The sequence below is a fragment of the Typopeltis vanoorti genome, chromosome 16, assembly GCF_054136105.1.
Source record: "Typopeltis vanoorti isolate ZY-2024b chromosome 16, IOZ_Tvanoo_1.0, whole genome shotgun sequence".
Lineage (NCBI taxonomy): Eukaryota > Metazoa > Arthropoda > Arachnida > Uropygi > Thelyphonidae > Typopeltis > Typopeltis vanoorti.
In genome coordinates, this window is record NC_143564.1 from 93,143,738 (window position 1) to 93,160,041 (window position 16,304).

Consider the following 16,304-nt stretch of genomic DNA (forward strand, 5'->3'; position numbering starts at 1 on the left):
TAGTCATTCATTGACATAAACCCCAAATATTTAAAACTGTCTTGACTTCGACATCAGTTTTGTTTATTTCCTTCCTTTTTTCGCAATTTCACTTGAATAGCGTGTAATTCCTCTGTATAAATACCAACAGCTCGTGCATTGACCTTTCTGTTTACACTTTTATAGAATGTGCTAATAAACTCGATTAGACAGAGCGTTACATCAAGGTTATTTATATCATAAAAATGTTTTCTTCGCTAACGACTAGCTGTGCAAAGAACTTCCATGTTACATGCGGGAGAGTCGATGCATTTTGGCGGGGAAAAAAACGACATTCGAATCCCGTATAAGTCGCAGTGGATTATCGTAAAGACTTTTTCACTGGAAGATGTGAAATCATTTTGATCATACTGGAAGTGGCAAAGCTTTCCCCTCCTGGAGAGGGAATTCACATTCATTATTAAAATAAATGATTATTGCCATGACGAAAAGAAACCTGGTCTTTTCCACATGAAGTTGGTGGCCTAGCCAGTCACATACCAAGGAAACATTTTCTTTTTTTCCGGAGCTCTGGTTTCATAAAAAAGAAAGACTACATTTTCTGCAACTTAGGCAAACCGGCAACAGAAAGCACACAATTAATATAAGAAAATTGGTTAGGGGCAGATAGTGTAGTGCGCAAACTTCTACACCCCCACCAAGAAGGAGCCATATGGTAGTAGCAGTAATAATAGCAAACTATCTATATAGAATTAACCACTCTATCGTATCATAAAATAGGATTATAAGTAACCACATTACTTTGATCTAACAGCCATTGATTCATAGTATAACTGCGTTGTTGAACAACCATAATTGGTGGGCTCAGTTGTTTTATCAGTACAAAAACTAACTGCTAACATTACTTTCTTTGAAAATCTGAATCGTTGGCTAAATGAAATACCGTTGTGAAAACAGAATCTTGAGGAAGGTACTTCAGATATAGCTCGAGTTTAGAAACACAAATAAGTGCTTTCTGCTAAAAAAAAAAAAAAAAAATATATATATATATATATATTTTTTTTTTTTCAATTCATTTTTGGTAGTCTGAGTGCGTTTCCATTAATGCATCAGGAATTTTGCAATGAAAATACCAGAAGAATGCTGCTCTCATGGTAATTCAAATAAAGATGAAAAATTCGACTCTGTTTTTAAAGTTGTTAGTAGAATGTACTTAACAAAAATTTTAACTTTTCAAATCCAAATCATTCAGAAATGGATAAATTCGGTCGCGATTTTTTATTTTTTATTTTTTTTTATTTGCTTATTTGTGAGAAATAGTGTATGTCGTGCACTTTAGTTATTGGTATATAGAGAAATGAAGCAGATTATTTAAACTTAGAAGAAATATTGAATAGTTTTCTCAGAGTGGAAAGGGATTTGAAGGACATAGCCATAAGCGATGTCTGCAACCTTCATTACGTGCTTCTGCTTAGAATTAGCATATTTTCAAAAAGAAAGACTTAAAAATCTAACAAGCATCTACGCCACCATGGGCTTCGAACCAACGGCTTGTTGATTGGAGAGCGAGTATGCTCTTCACTCAGCCAAAAACACGCCGGCAAAGAGAAATTCCAATGCTAGTTATCAAGCTATATTCTGTGTGAAAGTCAAAATCAAAGAGTATTTTAATTCATAATTATGCTATTTTGTTTACGCAATCTGACTCTTGCTGGAGATGCATCATCTTATATATACAGGTGTAACGTAACTAATCTTTCTTTGTTTCAGTCAAAGAATCCTCTCTTTGCAAGTTAATCGTTTATTTGGAAACAGAGTGAGAGAACATTGTTCTTTATTGTGCAACGCAGAACAGCGTGCCTTATATCTCTCTAAAGTTATTTGAAAAGTGTTTTTTCAACTCTTTGTAATTGTTTCTTACTTCCGTTCATATTAATGACACGCTGCAGTTCAGGATGCTTCTCAAGTATGCTTTACACGCTTATTTCTGCAGCGTTTGCTTCCATAAATTGAAATATTTTATTTTCTTGAAAAGTCTTGTAAGTCAAGACTTTTATAAGAAGATTAATATAAAATTTATATTAATTGATTAATATAAAAAAGATAACTGAAATTATGTTTTATTGGTAGGAATTAGATATAACGAGTAGCATACTTTCACCACGTTAACTAGTGCTTTTTTCTGGGTTTGATGAACATACAATTGTAAACCTAAAACAACAAGCTGTGATTACGAATCAATACAAACTGACAAAATTATACTGAATGCATAGGAACCGTTACACAATATAACTATGTGGAGCGTGGATGCTAGCATACGGTCCATCATTGTTCAGCAGGTACGCCTTATAGTTAGCCGCTAAACTAAACTCTGATGTGTGGAGCGATCTTATAAGTGATTTTCAAATGTCACATAGGATCATCCCGTGGTTTCTGTTCAGGGTACCTTGTGATCGGATTACCACTGTAGCTTCTTTTATGTGTGGTGATCTGTAGCTGTGTGTGTTTATGGTTTAATAAGAGGGCGGAGGATAGGAAACAACAGCATTCGTACAGTCCTCCGGGATTTCTTAATGACCATAGTATAAAGTGATATGTTGGCTTCTCATCGTTATCATAATGAACCGCGCTTTGTCTTACAAAGGATGTCTGTAACCATTTAGATTTTCTCATAGTTTTAAATGCGAATCAAACTATGCTGAACAAGAGGTCAGTAACTTGTGTGTGTGTGTGTGTGTGTGTGTGTGCGCGCGCGCGCGCGCTACGACCTTGAGAAGGTCATATTTTTTTAAATGAACCAAAGCTCTGTGCATCACTTTGATTATCAGCTTGTTTTTCTGTCATTTAAGGATCTGAAGAACCCCCATTTTGGACTCTTGTGCTCTTATTTTTTTTCTCCCCATCTGTTACACTATCCGTCCTCATGAATTTATACTCTGAACCAACGAAGAATTTTTTGCATAACATAGACCGTGCCAGAGGTTATGCTGACGCCTGTGCACTAGCAAAGCTGTCTCGACATTTCTTTCGTTTTTCGGTCTAGCGCACCAAAAGATGAATACTGTACGTTGTTTTAGCGTTAACGTTATGCCTCTATATGTTTAAAACAAAAAAAGAAAGAAAGAAAGACTGGATCTCGCGAAGTGGATTCATGAGAGCAATGTCTGACAAGTTATGGTAATTTGAAGTGCGCACAAGCATATATTACTTCATATTTTACCTTTCAGACTGATACTACTGCGCATTTCTCTATCCTTTGCCCTAAACAAAACAAAAAAAAAAAAAAAGAGAAAAGAAAAAGTTCGGTGACTTTAGAACAAGCTATATATATATATAGTACTTCCTGCACGATCTTCACGTATATGAATGAATTATTATGCTGTAACTGACTTGAACGAAAGTGTGCACCAGAAACGTCATAACCACGTGATAACCCTATTAGTTCTACTATATTGTTACAAAGTTAGACATAGTATAATCGCTTTTGTTGAAGAAGAATTGCATTGGAAGCTGTATAGCAAGATTGATGCTTTTAAGAAATGTGCCATACTTCATTTGTTAAAAACGAATAATAATAAGACAGACTTAATTATCCAGTAAGTGTTTTTTTTTATTTCTGTTAGCATGAGTTTTCAATAGACGATAAAATTTCAAATATTTTCTTTTTACATTGATGTTCTTTATGTTGTTTATATTCGCATTAACAGGAATTCATTGGCATATTAAAACTATCAGAAAAAGGGGGACGGAGAGAGAGATGTTGGGCAATTTTCTATTTAAAGCAAACATATGCAGAACAAAAGCTGAAACGATGACCTGATACCGATTCTATCAACCCATAAATAATAATCGCATGATTAGTATATTAAATCTATCTTTCGACATTTAAAAAAATACTGAATAATTAATAAACCTGAGAATATGATACATGTGTCGAAGAGAATGGGAGATTAATTACGTGTCTTATTAGTTGGAAATAGACATTCTGCTGGAAGGGGTTGTTTGGCGTGCATCCATCCGAAAAAAAAATTTAATTTAAATCCTAAATTAATTTCTTAAAGCCACATTTTTAAGTAGTACATTTTTTTCTATTTATTTTCCATAGACATTTTTTTTAACTTAAAACATTCTAAACTACTGTAGGAGATTTCTTTTAAATTAGGAAGCCCTTCGGCAATTGCATTACAATTCTGTCTTTTAGAAGTTTAGCGAAAGTTCAATTCGAATCGGAAAATTTTGTCAAAAAAGTCTACGGCAATTCCTAGGAAGAATATGCCCATAAAATGTCCTACTGAGGCTCGAATACAAAGAGGTGAGCTTGTTTTCATGACATTCTTTATGGAGGAGTCGGCTATATTCACACTGATAGCGCATTTAACACGAATATATATGCTTATTTATGCACTGAAGGATGCATGCTATTTCTTTTGCATTTAAAACTATAATTAAATAATAAAATTCATTTAGGTTTAAATGAAGTCGGCACTTGAATAAATTTGACTAAATAAACTGCACTGAATAGTTCTAGAAAAAGTGAAAATTGTTAAATTTAACAACAAAAAAAAAGTAGAGGTCATCGACAAAATAGAAACAAAAGGATTTTGCCATTAAATTAGAAAGAGAATGATAGTGCAAAAAAGTGAAAAAATGATATTTATAACCAACCCCGAAATGTTGCAATCGCAACTATATATATATATATGTATGTGTGTGTGTGTGTGTGTGTGTGTGTGTGTGTGTGTGTGTATATATATATGTGTGTGTGTATATATATATATGTGTGTGTGTATATATATATATATATGTATATATATGTATATATATATATACATACGTACGAAACACATTTTTACATTTTGTTTAAAAAATGCTATTTGCTTTGTTAATAACAGAAAATGCTTTATTTTCATGCTTCATTGTTAATTTTTATTGCTAATAACAGAAAATGCTTTATCTTCTAATTCATTAGTCACCTTTTATTTTAATAGGTTTTTATATGTTCCATTTGGTTTCATTAGGTTATTTATTTTTTATTGCATTCACGTAATTTATTTTCTTTTATTTCAGTTAGTTAAGCTATTTTATGTCATTTTTATTTTTTGGTGATCTTTTAAAATTGAAAGAGATATTGCTAAAACTAATAACAATATCCACGTTTCTTCAATTGCATTTGTATTGTTTCTTCAGTCACGTTATCTTTAAAAAAATAACAGTTATATTGCTAGCAATAATCACAATATCAGCATTATTTTTTCAATTGCATTTCTGTTGTTGTATTCATAAAACTGCGTAACTGCTACATGAATCTTATCGAAAAGAATATTCAGCTCATGAATTTTAACTTTAAATTTGCTTTTCCTTTCCCCCCATTTTCTTCTTCACTAAATCTCTAAGTAATGGAATTTCTCTGTTTGATATGCCCACATTTCATAGAGAAAGGTTCGCTTTATGGGCAGCAGCGGACATAAAGAGGAATAAAGAAAACGAGTAGGTGTATGGACACATATATATTTGTATTAAAACAAGAAAGAAGATAAAAATCAACACTCCGTTTGTCAATAAACGCCGAGAAAATTTATGAAAATAGCATTTAGTTGTTTGCGAAGAAAAGCCATTGGGGAAATGCGAAAGAGAAAACGGTTCGCTCACACATTTGAAAGGAATCAACACGATGATAAAATGAGTTACACTCAGAAATCTCCATTTGTTAGTAGAATAAAGCAGCAAACTTAATATTACCATAATTTCCGCAACAATACGGATGCGGCACACTTTACTGCTAGCAGTTGCGGACACATGTAACTAGCTTTAGACAAAAATAAATGTTCAAGTACTTCCCTTCTTCCTGTTCATATGATGGGCAATTCTTTACTGAGTGAAGAGGCAACTGTGGAAAATATGATTACCGTACCCTTCTGCTGTTAGGGGAATATATCATAAAACTCTCGTTCTCTTTGATGAGTCCAAGAATGCATTATTAATGCATCTCACGAGCTCGGAATTCGTCTGCACAACTTTTATACCAACTATTACGATCTATAAAAGGCCATACATGTTTAATAAATGAGAACTAGGAATTTTAAATTATTGAACATGTACAGGATTTATTGACTTATATGATACTTATGCACTGCAGCTTTCGTTTGAAGATTTGGTATTTTCCAGTGCTTTCGGCAATTTAACTTTAATCGTTGAATATGAGGTCTGTCAGCAGTTAATTGTTATTTGTTAGTAAGTGTGGGCGTTGTATACTGAGTTAGCAGATACAGAACGCCAACGATCTATTTGTCAAAGAACGTTTCTGTTAGTCAGTGTTCCGATTTATATTTAAAACTTAATGCTAGTTGGATGAAAAGCATATTATAATTGGCTTACTTAGGGACGAGATGCATAGCGACTTATAGTGTCTAGTTGATGGGGTATGGTTAAGGAGAATGAGAAAACGATAGTCTGAATCCTTTGATAGAAAATGAATGAGGAATACCAAGAAATGAGGGTTGTATGGAGATTAGCAGAAAAAGCACGGGGTTGTCTTTAGAAAGACAACTTGGACATCCTTGCTTTCTCTCCATCACTTGAGAGGTAAATGAATAGTTTAAATTTAAGAAAGAATTTTTATTTTACCTTACTGTGGCTGTTACCGGTAAATTGTTTAAAGATGGAAAAGAGTATATTAAAATTAGTTTTTAATATGTCGCGATTTAGATTACTGTTTTTCTTTTTTAAATTAGTAAAGGATCATTAATTTTAACTAGTATTTTGTTTCCATTAAGTCATCTTATTAACAAGATAAACTACAAGATATTCAGCAATCATTGAGATTTTTCGTCCAAAGTTTTGTAATATCTGGAGTAGTAACTGACAGAATATACACTAAGCCATAATAAGTTGCTGAACTGTATGGTGGAAACATTGAAAAGATTTTATAAGCTGAAACCAAGCAAAACGGTCTCAACTATCAACGTGGTTATTTTTCCATGTTGATAAATAGTTAAATAGTCTATTGTTTAAATGTTAAATAGTCTAAAGTTAAATACTCTACTTTAACAAAATTCTTGAAATAATCTTCATTTCAGCAATTGGAATATTTAACCTGTAATTGATCCAGAATTTCGAATTTTGAAAATATTATGCATGGTTACCTTTTAAATATTCAATAAGATTTTATTTCATAGAGTTAATTATCTTTAGGTTATGCATAGCAACTACGATGTTCTTGTGGAATAAATTTAAAATGAAAACCTTCGAGACGCCTCTTTTCATAAGATAGACAATGGTTTGTTTCTTATTTTCGATGCTAAAAACTGTGGGTCGATGCGGTATCCTCTATCTCTACATGATGTATCTAGTTAATTTGCTACTTCCAGAGGCCTATCAATATATCGACTTTGTGTGCAGCCTTTACTGACCGACATATTGCCCATTATCTTGAGGCAGTCCGTTTGTACCATTCACACGGCAAACACGAGACCCGCTTTAGAGCCAAAGCCAGCATTAATCAGTGAATTTATTGATCCCATTGCAAATCTCGGTACTTGTTGTTTTAGACCTCTTTATCTTCTGCTCCAAGTGGGACATGAGGGCATTTGTTATATCCCACTACTGATGGCACCAATTATGCCTTTAGTCTTGAAGATGAGCAACGACCATCATAACTTTTAGCTTTGTGGCGAAGAGCATTTTAAGCTTTTGTTATAACAAAAAATAACCTCCATTGTACTTGTCTTTACGACTCATTAAAATCATCTAATAAGTTTAACAATAAAAAAAAAAGTTCGGTTATCATAATAGGGATAATAACTACAATAAATATGAGCATTAATCTAGTTATTACTCGAAAACTAATCATTAAGAAGAAACAGTGCTATGGGCGGTTAACAAGTATCCAATAAAACTTGTATAAAGTTTTAGGATCTTCATCATTTTGATTAAAGCACTTGGCAAATTGTCTATTCACAGTCCGAACATTATATCCAGAACAGAGCAAGTTATAAGATTGATTTGTGAGCGAGTTTTGCACACTAAAACTCATATAAAGTCTTATGTAGCCCATATAAGTACACTTACTAATGTGTGAAATGAGGATTAGGACCAAACAGCTCGACGAGTTTTGATGAAATTTTATTTGTGAGATTTATGTGAATGCTTCAGTATTCCTTATGAACTCAATGCCTCGTACCTTCGTGTAGAAGATAAAATCATTGCGAAAACATCAATTTAAACTTCAGGCAGTGAATTAAATAACCAGACTCATTGCTATCTTAATGCGCACAGTGTCTTCAGTCTTAAAGTTTTCATGAACTAAATGTTAATGTGTCTGTGATCACTCTAAATTTTTATTTCACGTTTGTCATCTATTATTCTCTATAATATTATTAGATTGTTGAAATTCTTTGGCTCTTAAAAGTTTCATTAACGATGAAATTATGTACCGCCTAATTTTTATACTTCAGATTTATAATTTTCCGTACATGGGATTCACGTTGCTCTTCTTAGGTTTTAAACCAGCATATTTATAAAGATTAATATTTTATGAAGTACCGTAAGGAATGTTCCTGTTGGCTGTTACCAAAGCCATAAGATGCAATTTGAATATTTTATAATGAAATGAGAACCATTGACATATTTTCAAATATTTAGGAAGGGCATACCTTCAAGTGTCACGCTACGTGGCCTAGTTGCGTTTCGAGAACTTCATGTTCGAAACTGCCAATGCTGAAAAGATTCTCTCCCACACAACATACCTCCTAATTCTATTAGGATCAACCATATACTTAGAAAATCAGTCGCCCATAGGGAATTAAACCATTTTCGTTCACCAGAGATGATTTCATAATTTTATTCTACCATCATTAATTTATGTAATTATCCATTATCAGTTTATTAATCGTGTTTGTTCTTACGTTACACTATTTATTTACCTTCTTATCGTTTCGATTTTATACCGTTTATTTACTTTTCCATCGTATTTATATTTTGCACGTTTTTTTTATTTATTATATTTATTATTATTTTTTATCTGTGATGTACACAAGAAAGGACACAAGACCCGTAAGCACATTAGTGCCATGTGTGGGCAAGAGGAATAGATGAGAGGAAGATCTGTTCACATTTTTTGCTTGGACAGCTGAGGGTTGTAATATTTGGGGAAGACAGATTGGGGAGACTGTTCCAAAGGACAGAAGTAGATAAAATAAAAGAGGAGGCAGTGAAGTTGGTTCGGTGAGTTTCAAGATGGACTCTAAAAGAATGTTAGTTAGCAGTGGCTGTTGTTGCTTTTGGAGGAGATTGGAGAAGTAATAGTGGAAAATTCAGCAGGGCACTGTCCACAAAGTATCTGTAGAAGAGGCACAAGGCAGAAACTAAACGTTTATGAGAGAGGGATTGAAGTAGGTTTGTGAGAGAGAGATCATTGGTTAGCCGGATTGCCTACTTGTGGATAGAATCGAGCAAATCTTTGAGAGGATCTGGATGCACCATCCTAAATATGGAAGCAATATTCCATGACTGGGCGGATTTGGGCGTTTTATAGAGTTAGCAGCTGTGAGGGTGTGAAGTATCTTGTATGAAAAAGTACGCCAAGTGTTTTTTTTTTTTCTTTCGGCTGTAGAAGTTGTAGTTGAAATATGGTTATGTCAGAAAAGATCAGAGGTGTAGGTCAGTCCTAGAAGAGAAATCTGATCGTGTTAGGATATCTCAGTGTTACTGAAGGTAAGGGGTGGAGAAGGGAGCTCTTTCTTGCGAGAGAGAGATCAGACAGGACTGAGTTTTGTTCGCATTGAAGTTCACAAGGTTAACCTTGCCTCACATTATGTTCACAATCCACTACATATGAACCCTCAACCCAGGAAACATTTACCTGTTCAGTATACCTGTAATTTCTAAAGGACCTAGTCCTCAAATTCTGCGAGCTTTCAAGAGATATCAATAGTTCTATTTTTAGTCTAAAATATCGAATTGCAACTTATTTCTTAATCATATGGATAGTGACCAAAAGGAAGATTACTCAGGGGTGCTCAATAAAATATTCAATTTAATATGTATTATTATACTTGAAATGTTTTCAGTTCAAAAGAATATTAACATCTGCCTGTTTTGCTGACTTTCTCTTTGTCTTCATTTTGTTCTGTTTTTTGACTATAATTGAAATGATCTGTTGTGATTGCTTAACACCGACGTATTGCTATAGCTCCAGTGATATCATACAATTTTGGGTCTCATCTGTACTAATGGCAACACATAATTTTCTTCCGATTCATCGTTTTCCATAGTTTTTCAAGTGGATAGGGTGATTGTTTTCATTGAGCTCATTCATCCCACACCATTTATTTCTAAAAATGCAGCAGTGTTTTAAAATAATCCCAATGATGAAAGTTGTAAATCTGAAGCACATTACGTCGAACATATTTTCCAAGCCTTTCAGGCAAGTATTAAGCATCGTGTACATCTTCAGCGTGCGATGATGAATACCTACACCTGCAAAGAAAAAATTGCAACACAATAATTGCATACCTCTTGGAATAATTTAAGTTCATCGGGTAAAGATGGTTTCTTCACCCGATGTGAGATCATCACCTTGTTTACTAGAAGATTGAAGTGAGTTCCATGTCTAGTTTCTATCGCAGAGCTCTCCTGAATTATCACGCTTTTGCCCAGCTATGACATTAACAAACGAAGTATGAATTAGCATCCTACCATTAATGGGATTGTCATAAAATATAACTTCTTCACATCACATCTACTCAGAATGTCTATTTTATTCAGAAACAATTAAACAAAAAGATACTTAATCGAACGATAATTTCTCATACAACGGTTAACCGAAAAAGTAATTCGTCGACACAACATTAAATCGCAAAAAAAAAAATCGTCTAAAAGTAGTACACCGAGCATCTTCACTTCATCGAAACAGCAAGTCATGAAAGAAAATTATTCACCGAAAACTGAAATAATGCGGTTTCTTCAAAATAGTGATTACTTGATAGACCAGATCATTCAGCATTTAAATCATTGAACGTGTTATCGACTAGGAATTCGTAATTTTTAATCAGTTATGAATTATTTTTATAACGTCTTATTCTCAATGTAAGCATCGATTTTGTGCTCGTATGGTCAAAGAAGAAAAAAAATACTGATGGCTAAACTTAGCCTCTTCTATTGCTGGCATTTCCAAAGACATGGACAAATTGGATTCTTCAGAATTCACTTGTCGACCATAATGCAGATGTAAAGATATGGATTCATTTGCTAAAAATTTAATGAAAAAAAATTAGTATGCAATATAAAAAAAATTGCAAACATCCACTTATAACTTTATATTTTAGAAACGCAGTTTAAACGCGCGTGCGTGCGTGTTATATAGTATGCATATATGTAATATATACACACACACACACACACACATACCGGCCAGTGAATTATAAACTTTTTTGCAAATGTACGTAAACGTCACTCATGCAAAATATTTTTGTCACGTAATATTAGCCTATTAGTTCATTATTAAATTCCTGCTTTGATGTTGTTTGGAGACTGTCTGCCCTGATCCGAGATTTGCGAAAGCAAACCGGTTTCTCTGGAGGTTTGTCTCAATTTGGTTCTTGTTAAATCATATATATATATATAATATATATATATATATATATATATATATATATATATATATATATATATATATATATATATATATATATATATATTATATTCTTTTTGTACACAATTTTATGTACATTTTATAATTATGCACAAAGGTATACTTTTTTTTTTTTTTCAGAATGAGAATTTATTTTTAGAAAAAATAAAAAAGTTAGATATAAAATCGGCGATGGTCTTGTTTTTTGTAGTCCTTTGGTCGATTGAATAAAACCAAAAGTAAAGAAATCAAACGAACAAACAAAGAGAATTGAAAAAAAAGTCACTATATCAACCGCTGTTTCAATATAAGCTAGAAATCGAACAGAATGGTAGATTTAGAGATGTTTACCTATGTGATCCTTTTCCTCGAAAAGGATGACTTGCTTCACCAATGTCATTTATAGAAACAATTATTGCAAGGAGATGGCGACATGTATATGAAAATAGTGATCGGGGTAAAATTATCCACTGAGGGTTCATATTTTGGATGAAAACAACCTAATACTGTCCGATAATGACCTAAGAAGCAAGCCGGAGAAACAACCTTCATTTTTATAGAAACATTTCGCTTGCTGATTGGAATAAATTGTTCCTTCGTTCATTACTGAACACAACTCAAATTGTAGCAATACATTTTATCTAAACAGATCATCTTAGCGTCAGTAAAATACATACATAGTGTACAACATAAAATAATAATAATAGCATCCCTTCAAATAATTGACGTGTAGAGAATATCTTTTAATGAACTTGGTGCTTGAATAGTTTACTGAAAAACAAATTTTATATTCATGTTTATTCCTGAAATGTATTTTGTCTTGATTTATAATTTTAAGGAGAAATGTTCATTTGAATGGAAATGATCCTAACGAAAATAATTAAATTAGAAATATACAATCGCTTTTTTTTTTTTTTTGAAATGAAAGTAGTTAATATGAAGCAGCTGATTTGACTTGATATTTCAGCTAGTGTTTAAAGAAGAAAGTCCTATCTCTTGTTCATTACGAAGACCATTCATGATGAATTTTTATTATTATTATTTTTAATTTACTTTTTTTTTTTTTCAAGGGAAGGATTGATTTTTGTTCTAACGAAGTTGGATTGCTTTTGCAAATTTTTTTTTTTTGTTGAATCTTCATCTATGATAGAGAAAAAATAATAAAGACTGCAGAAGAAGGAATTTTATTAACTAAATACAGACATACACAGTCATTTTCAGAGGTTCTTTTGAAACAGTATTATATTCAGAAAGAAGAGAGTTTCTCAAGAACGTACTGAAGTCGCATTTGGTTAATCAGTTTTATGATTGTTCGTTTCGCCCACATTTTTCCTTATGCGAATCTAATTAATAAATCTTCTGGTATGAAAAATGTTAGTTCGAAGTATTTGGTTTACAAAAGTAGATTTCACTGTGAAATGTGGTAATTAATTATTGTGATTACTTATAATACTTATTTCAACCTAGTTTTAATTGCTGCATATCAACTTACTCTGAATTTCTCTTATGTACATGATTACCGTACAACTATCCTATTACATATGAAATTTTTCTGACATTTTCATTTCCTTATTTTATATATTCTCTTAGCAAAATGATTGGAAATTAGATTTTAAAACCGACTGCTACTCACCTCAATATGGCGGTTGCAGGATTTTTTGAATTTTCTCGCAAAGCAGATAAACTGATTGTTGATTACCTGCATTTGGCAAATGCGATTACCTTAACTCTAAACAATTCTAGCCTTCATGAAGTGAACCCGGATGTACTATGTTCCAGTTGAATACAAATTTTACATTTAGATAATTGTGAAAGTGATGAACGTGTTTGAGATCTCTGTGAATTGATCATGTAGTTCATGAGATATACTGGAGCAGTTAATACTAACGAGCACATCTCTCTCCAAAATTGACGGTAAAATCACGAAATTCTTCCTTTTTATAAACTTATAAACCAGAATATTTAAATAAAGAATTAAATAAAGAAAAGACGTCATTTGAGTACATTTAAAACTGCACATATTTTCTAATTGCATATTAATTCTAAATTCCTATCCATATTGGAAGAATAGAATAACATTGCCCCCTTCGACTGGAAAAGACTATCTCGTCGTGACGAGTGAATCCTTGTATGGGCTTTTTCAATTGAAGGTGAGTTAGCCGATATCATACGGAGGTAGCAGGGTTTTTTCTCTCTGAAACTCGTACAGACAAATTGGCTTTTGCAATTTACAGACAAAAAATGCTGTTGATGGTGATGATGGGCGGTAGATGTCGCTGATGGTATAGTTCGCCCACCGATTAGAGGCCCCCGACACTTCTGCGCATCTCAGAAAAAGGAGAACCCATTCCGATAATAGGGTAATCAGTCCGTATTGTGGGATGAGTTGTTTATTATTACCGGTAGGAAAATTAACTTATCTTTTATGATTATTGTAGTTAACTATGTTGCTTATATAACAGTTGGAAAATTTTACCTATAAAGCAAGTAATTTCGCGTGTTTGCGACCAATTCGGACGTCCTTCATTTCTTTCTCCCCTTCAGCATGAATCGACTATTCTTGGAAAGACGCGAAGCAGGGACCTACAAACGGTGGGCGAACTATAGTACTAGTGTCATAGTATGAGAATTAATTATTAGTGGAGAGGGTGAGATGTATTTAGCGAGGCAGAGTAGAGTTCCCTCCCGTGATGAGTCCTTAGACTCCCTAGAGGTGTCACGTAATAATAATATGCCTTTGAAAAAGAATACGAAACTAATTACACGTTTTACTAGTTGCATTTACTTCTAAATGCCTCCTTATGCCCTTGTAAAAAATACGGAAAATATGTTTACTGAAAACTATTGCGCTATTAATAGAAGTCACGATAATTTAACTGCAGAGACGCTAGTATAATATTCCTTTATCAAACACAACCTTCGACGTGTGTTTCACATTAAAAAGGAAAGAATATGCATCAGTTTGATAACACAAGCTTCAGATACGAGTACTTACGGGTTATATAAGACGTTATTGCTGTTACGACTTAAGAACATCATATTCCAATTACACAATGAATTGATTAAAAAAATAAAATGAAATAAAACACCTTTGCTAGTCATGTAATGCAACGTACGGTGCGTTCCAGTGACTATGTCGTCATCAGCAATGACAACATTGAGTGCGCAGAAGTGGTTCTGCAATACAGAATCAAAATTGAGTGTTATTAAACTGATCGTTAAAAACGAAAAAAAAAGCGATCTCTTCGAATGATATTCATAGAAAGTTGAATAGTAATATTTACCAAATTTGCAGGCTAACCTTATTGATTTTGGTAATGAAGGACTCTCCAATCTGTTGAGTTTCACATTCAGATTTTGTCATTGGTAATTCTGTAATTGTATTAATAACTCAAAATTTTGTAACATATTCACAGTTGCTTGATTTCAATTATTGAAAATTATCAAAATTGTCTGGTACACAGCATACTTCAAAATGCACTGGTAGTTGATATTTTTAATACCTTTTTGACCATTAGTAAAGTTACTTTTAATATAGTTTGATTACAAAAATGTAATTTCTGAAATTGTCAACAATATGAAAAAAAAAAAGCTGAATATTTTTCCAGATAAAATTTCCGTTCCGACATGAGGATAACGTTTAATGAACACACACGCAATCAGTTTGAACGTGTGCTAGTCTCGCCCCTGTAGTCAGCTTCCTCCCTGTTAACTTTAAATAAACAAAATAGACCAACAGTTGTTGCTTTTAGTGTGGAGTTAATGAGCAGGAGTTTAATTTTCTTCAAGTGCTTATTATCTTCCATAATTGCTTAGTGTTAATTAATATATGTAATTGTATTGTTTAGTTTACTTACATTAAATACATTTTTAGTTTATTTACATAAAATAATTTTTAAGCAGCATAACTTGTTGCTGTTCAAATATGGATAGATTGCGTCCCATCAGTCTTCTTCGAGAATCGAAACTAGTTATGGTATTGAGAAAAGAAAGACACTTTTAGAATGTTTCCGATGATCAATTTAACATTCCAGATACTTTTTTTTTATTCTTAAAAGTTCCATACGTACTAAACAGTCGTGCTTTAGAAATGTAGGTTACATTCCTAAAATAACAGATGGCGTTAAATTTACTTATTTTATATCGAAATTCATTCTGTTTTGCTTTTAACATTGCATTTCTTCAATAACCTCTTAAAAACCAGCACAGAAAGAATAAAGAGGAAAAAAAAAAGAACTTAAGAAGAGATATTGAAAAGAGGAATAATTTCAAGACAACATCCACTCTCCCCTTTGACTTATAAATAACTCCTGTCGATTTTTAAGTCCACTTTTTCAATTTGACTTTTTCCCATTTTCCCAGGCAATAATAAACATCACCACATTTAGAGATAGCATTTCCTACCTAGAAGCACTTTCCAGATGTCGACAAGTAACAGTATCCCACGTTACCATAGTGATAATATCGCCAGAGACATTGGAAGAAAACTTTTCGCCAGTGTAGGGGGAAGATTAATTGTATACGAGATATGCAGAAGTAATAAATTTTTCTCACCCTCCGTTTTCCTTATTGATTCTCGGTAAAGAAAGAAAAGAACCAACTGACAAATGAAGGCATTCATACAAATTCAAAATAAAAATAAAAAAAATCTCTTTTGCTTACGTTGCAGATTTTACTTGGTGAAATTTACATTTCC

General features: G+C 32.8%; 1 protein-coding gene and 1 long non-coding RNA gene across 3 annotated transcripts in view; one reads left to right on the plus strand and one right to left on the minus strand.

Moving 5' to 3' along the window:
* LOC150098184 (neurotrimin-like) overlaps positions 1-16,304 on the minus strand; it is a 368,343-nt gene that overhangs the window by 167,041 nt on the left and 184,998 nt on the right. The gene's annotated exons all lie outside the window — the stretch shown is intronic.
* The window catches only part of LOC150098185 (uncharacterized), a 112,393-nt gene that overhangs the window by 1,275 nt on the left and 94,814 nt on the right, over positions 1-16,304 (plus strand). Inside the window, exon 2 of one of the 2 annotated variants that reach the window (XR_016549605.1) lies at positions 4,181-4,291. The exons of the other annotated variant lie outside the window; for it this stretch is intronic. This is a non-coding gene — a long non-coding RNA (uncharacterized LOC150098185). The remainder of the gene's footprint in view (positions 1-4,180; positions 4,292-16,304) is intronic. 2 annotated transcript variants of the gene reach the window in all.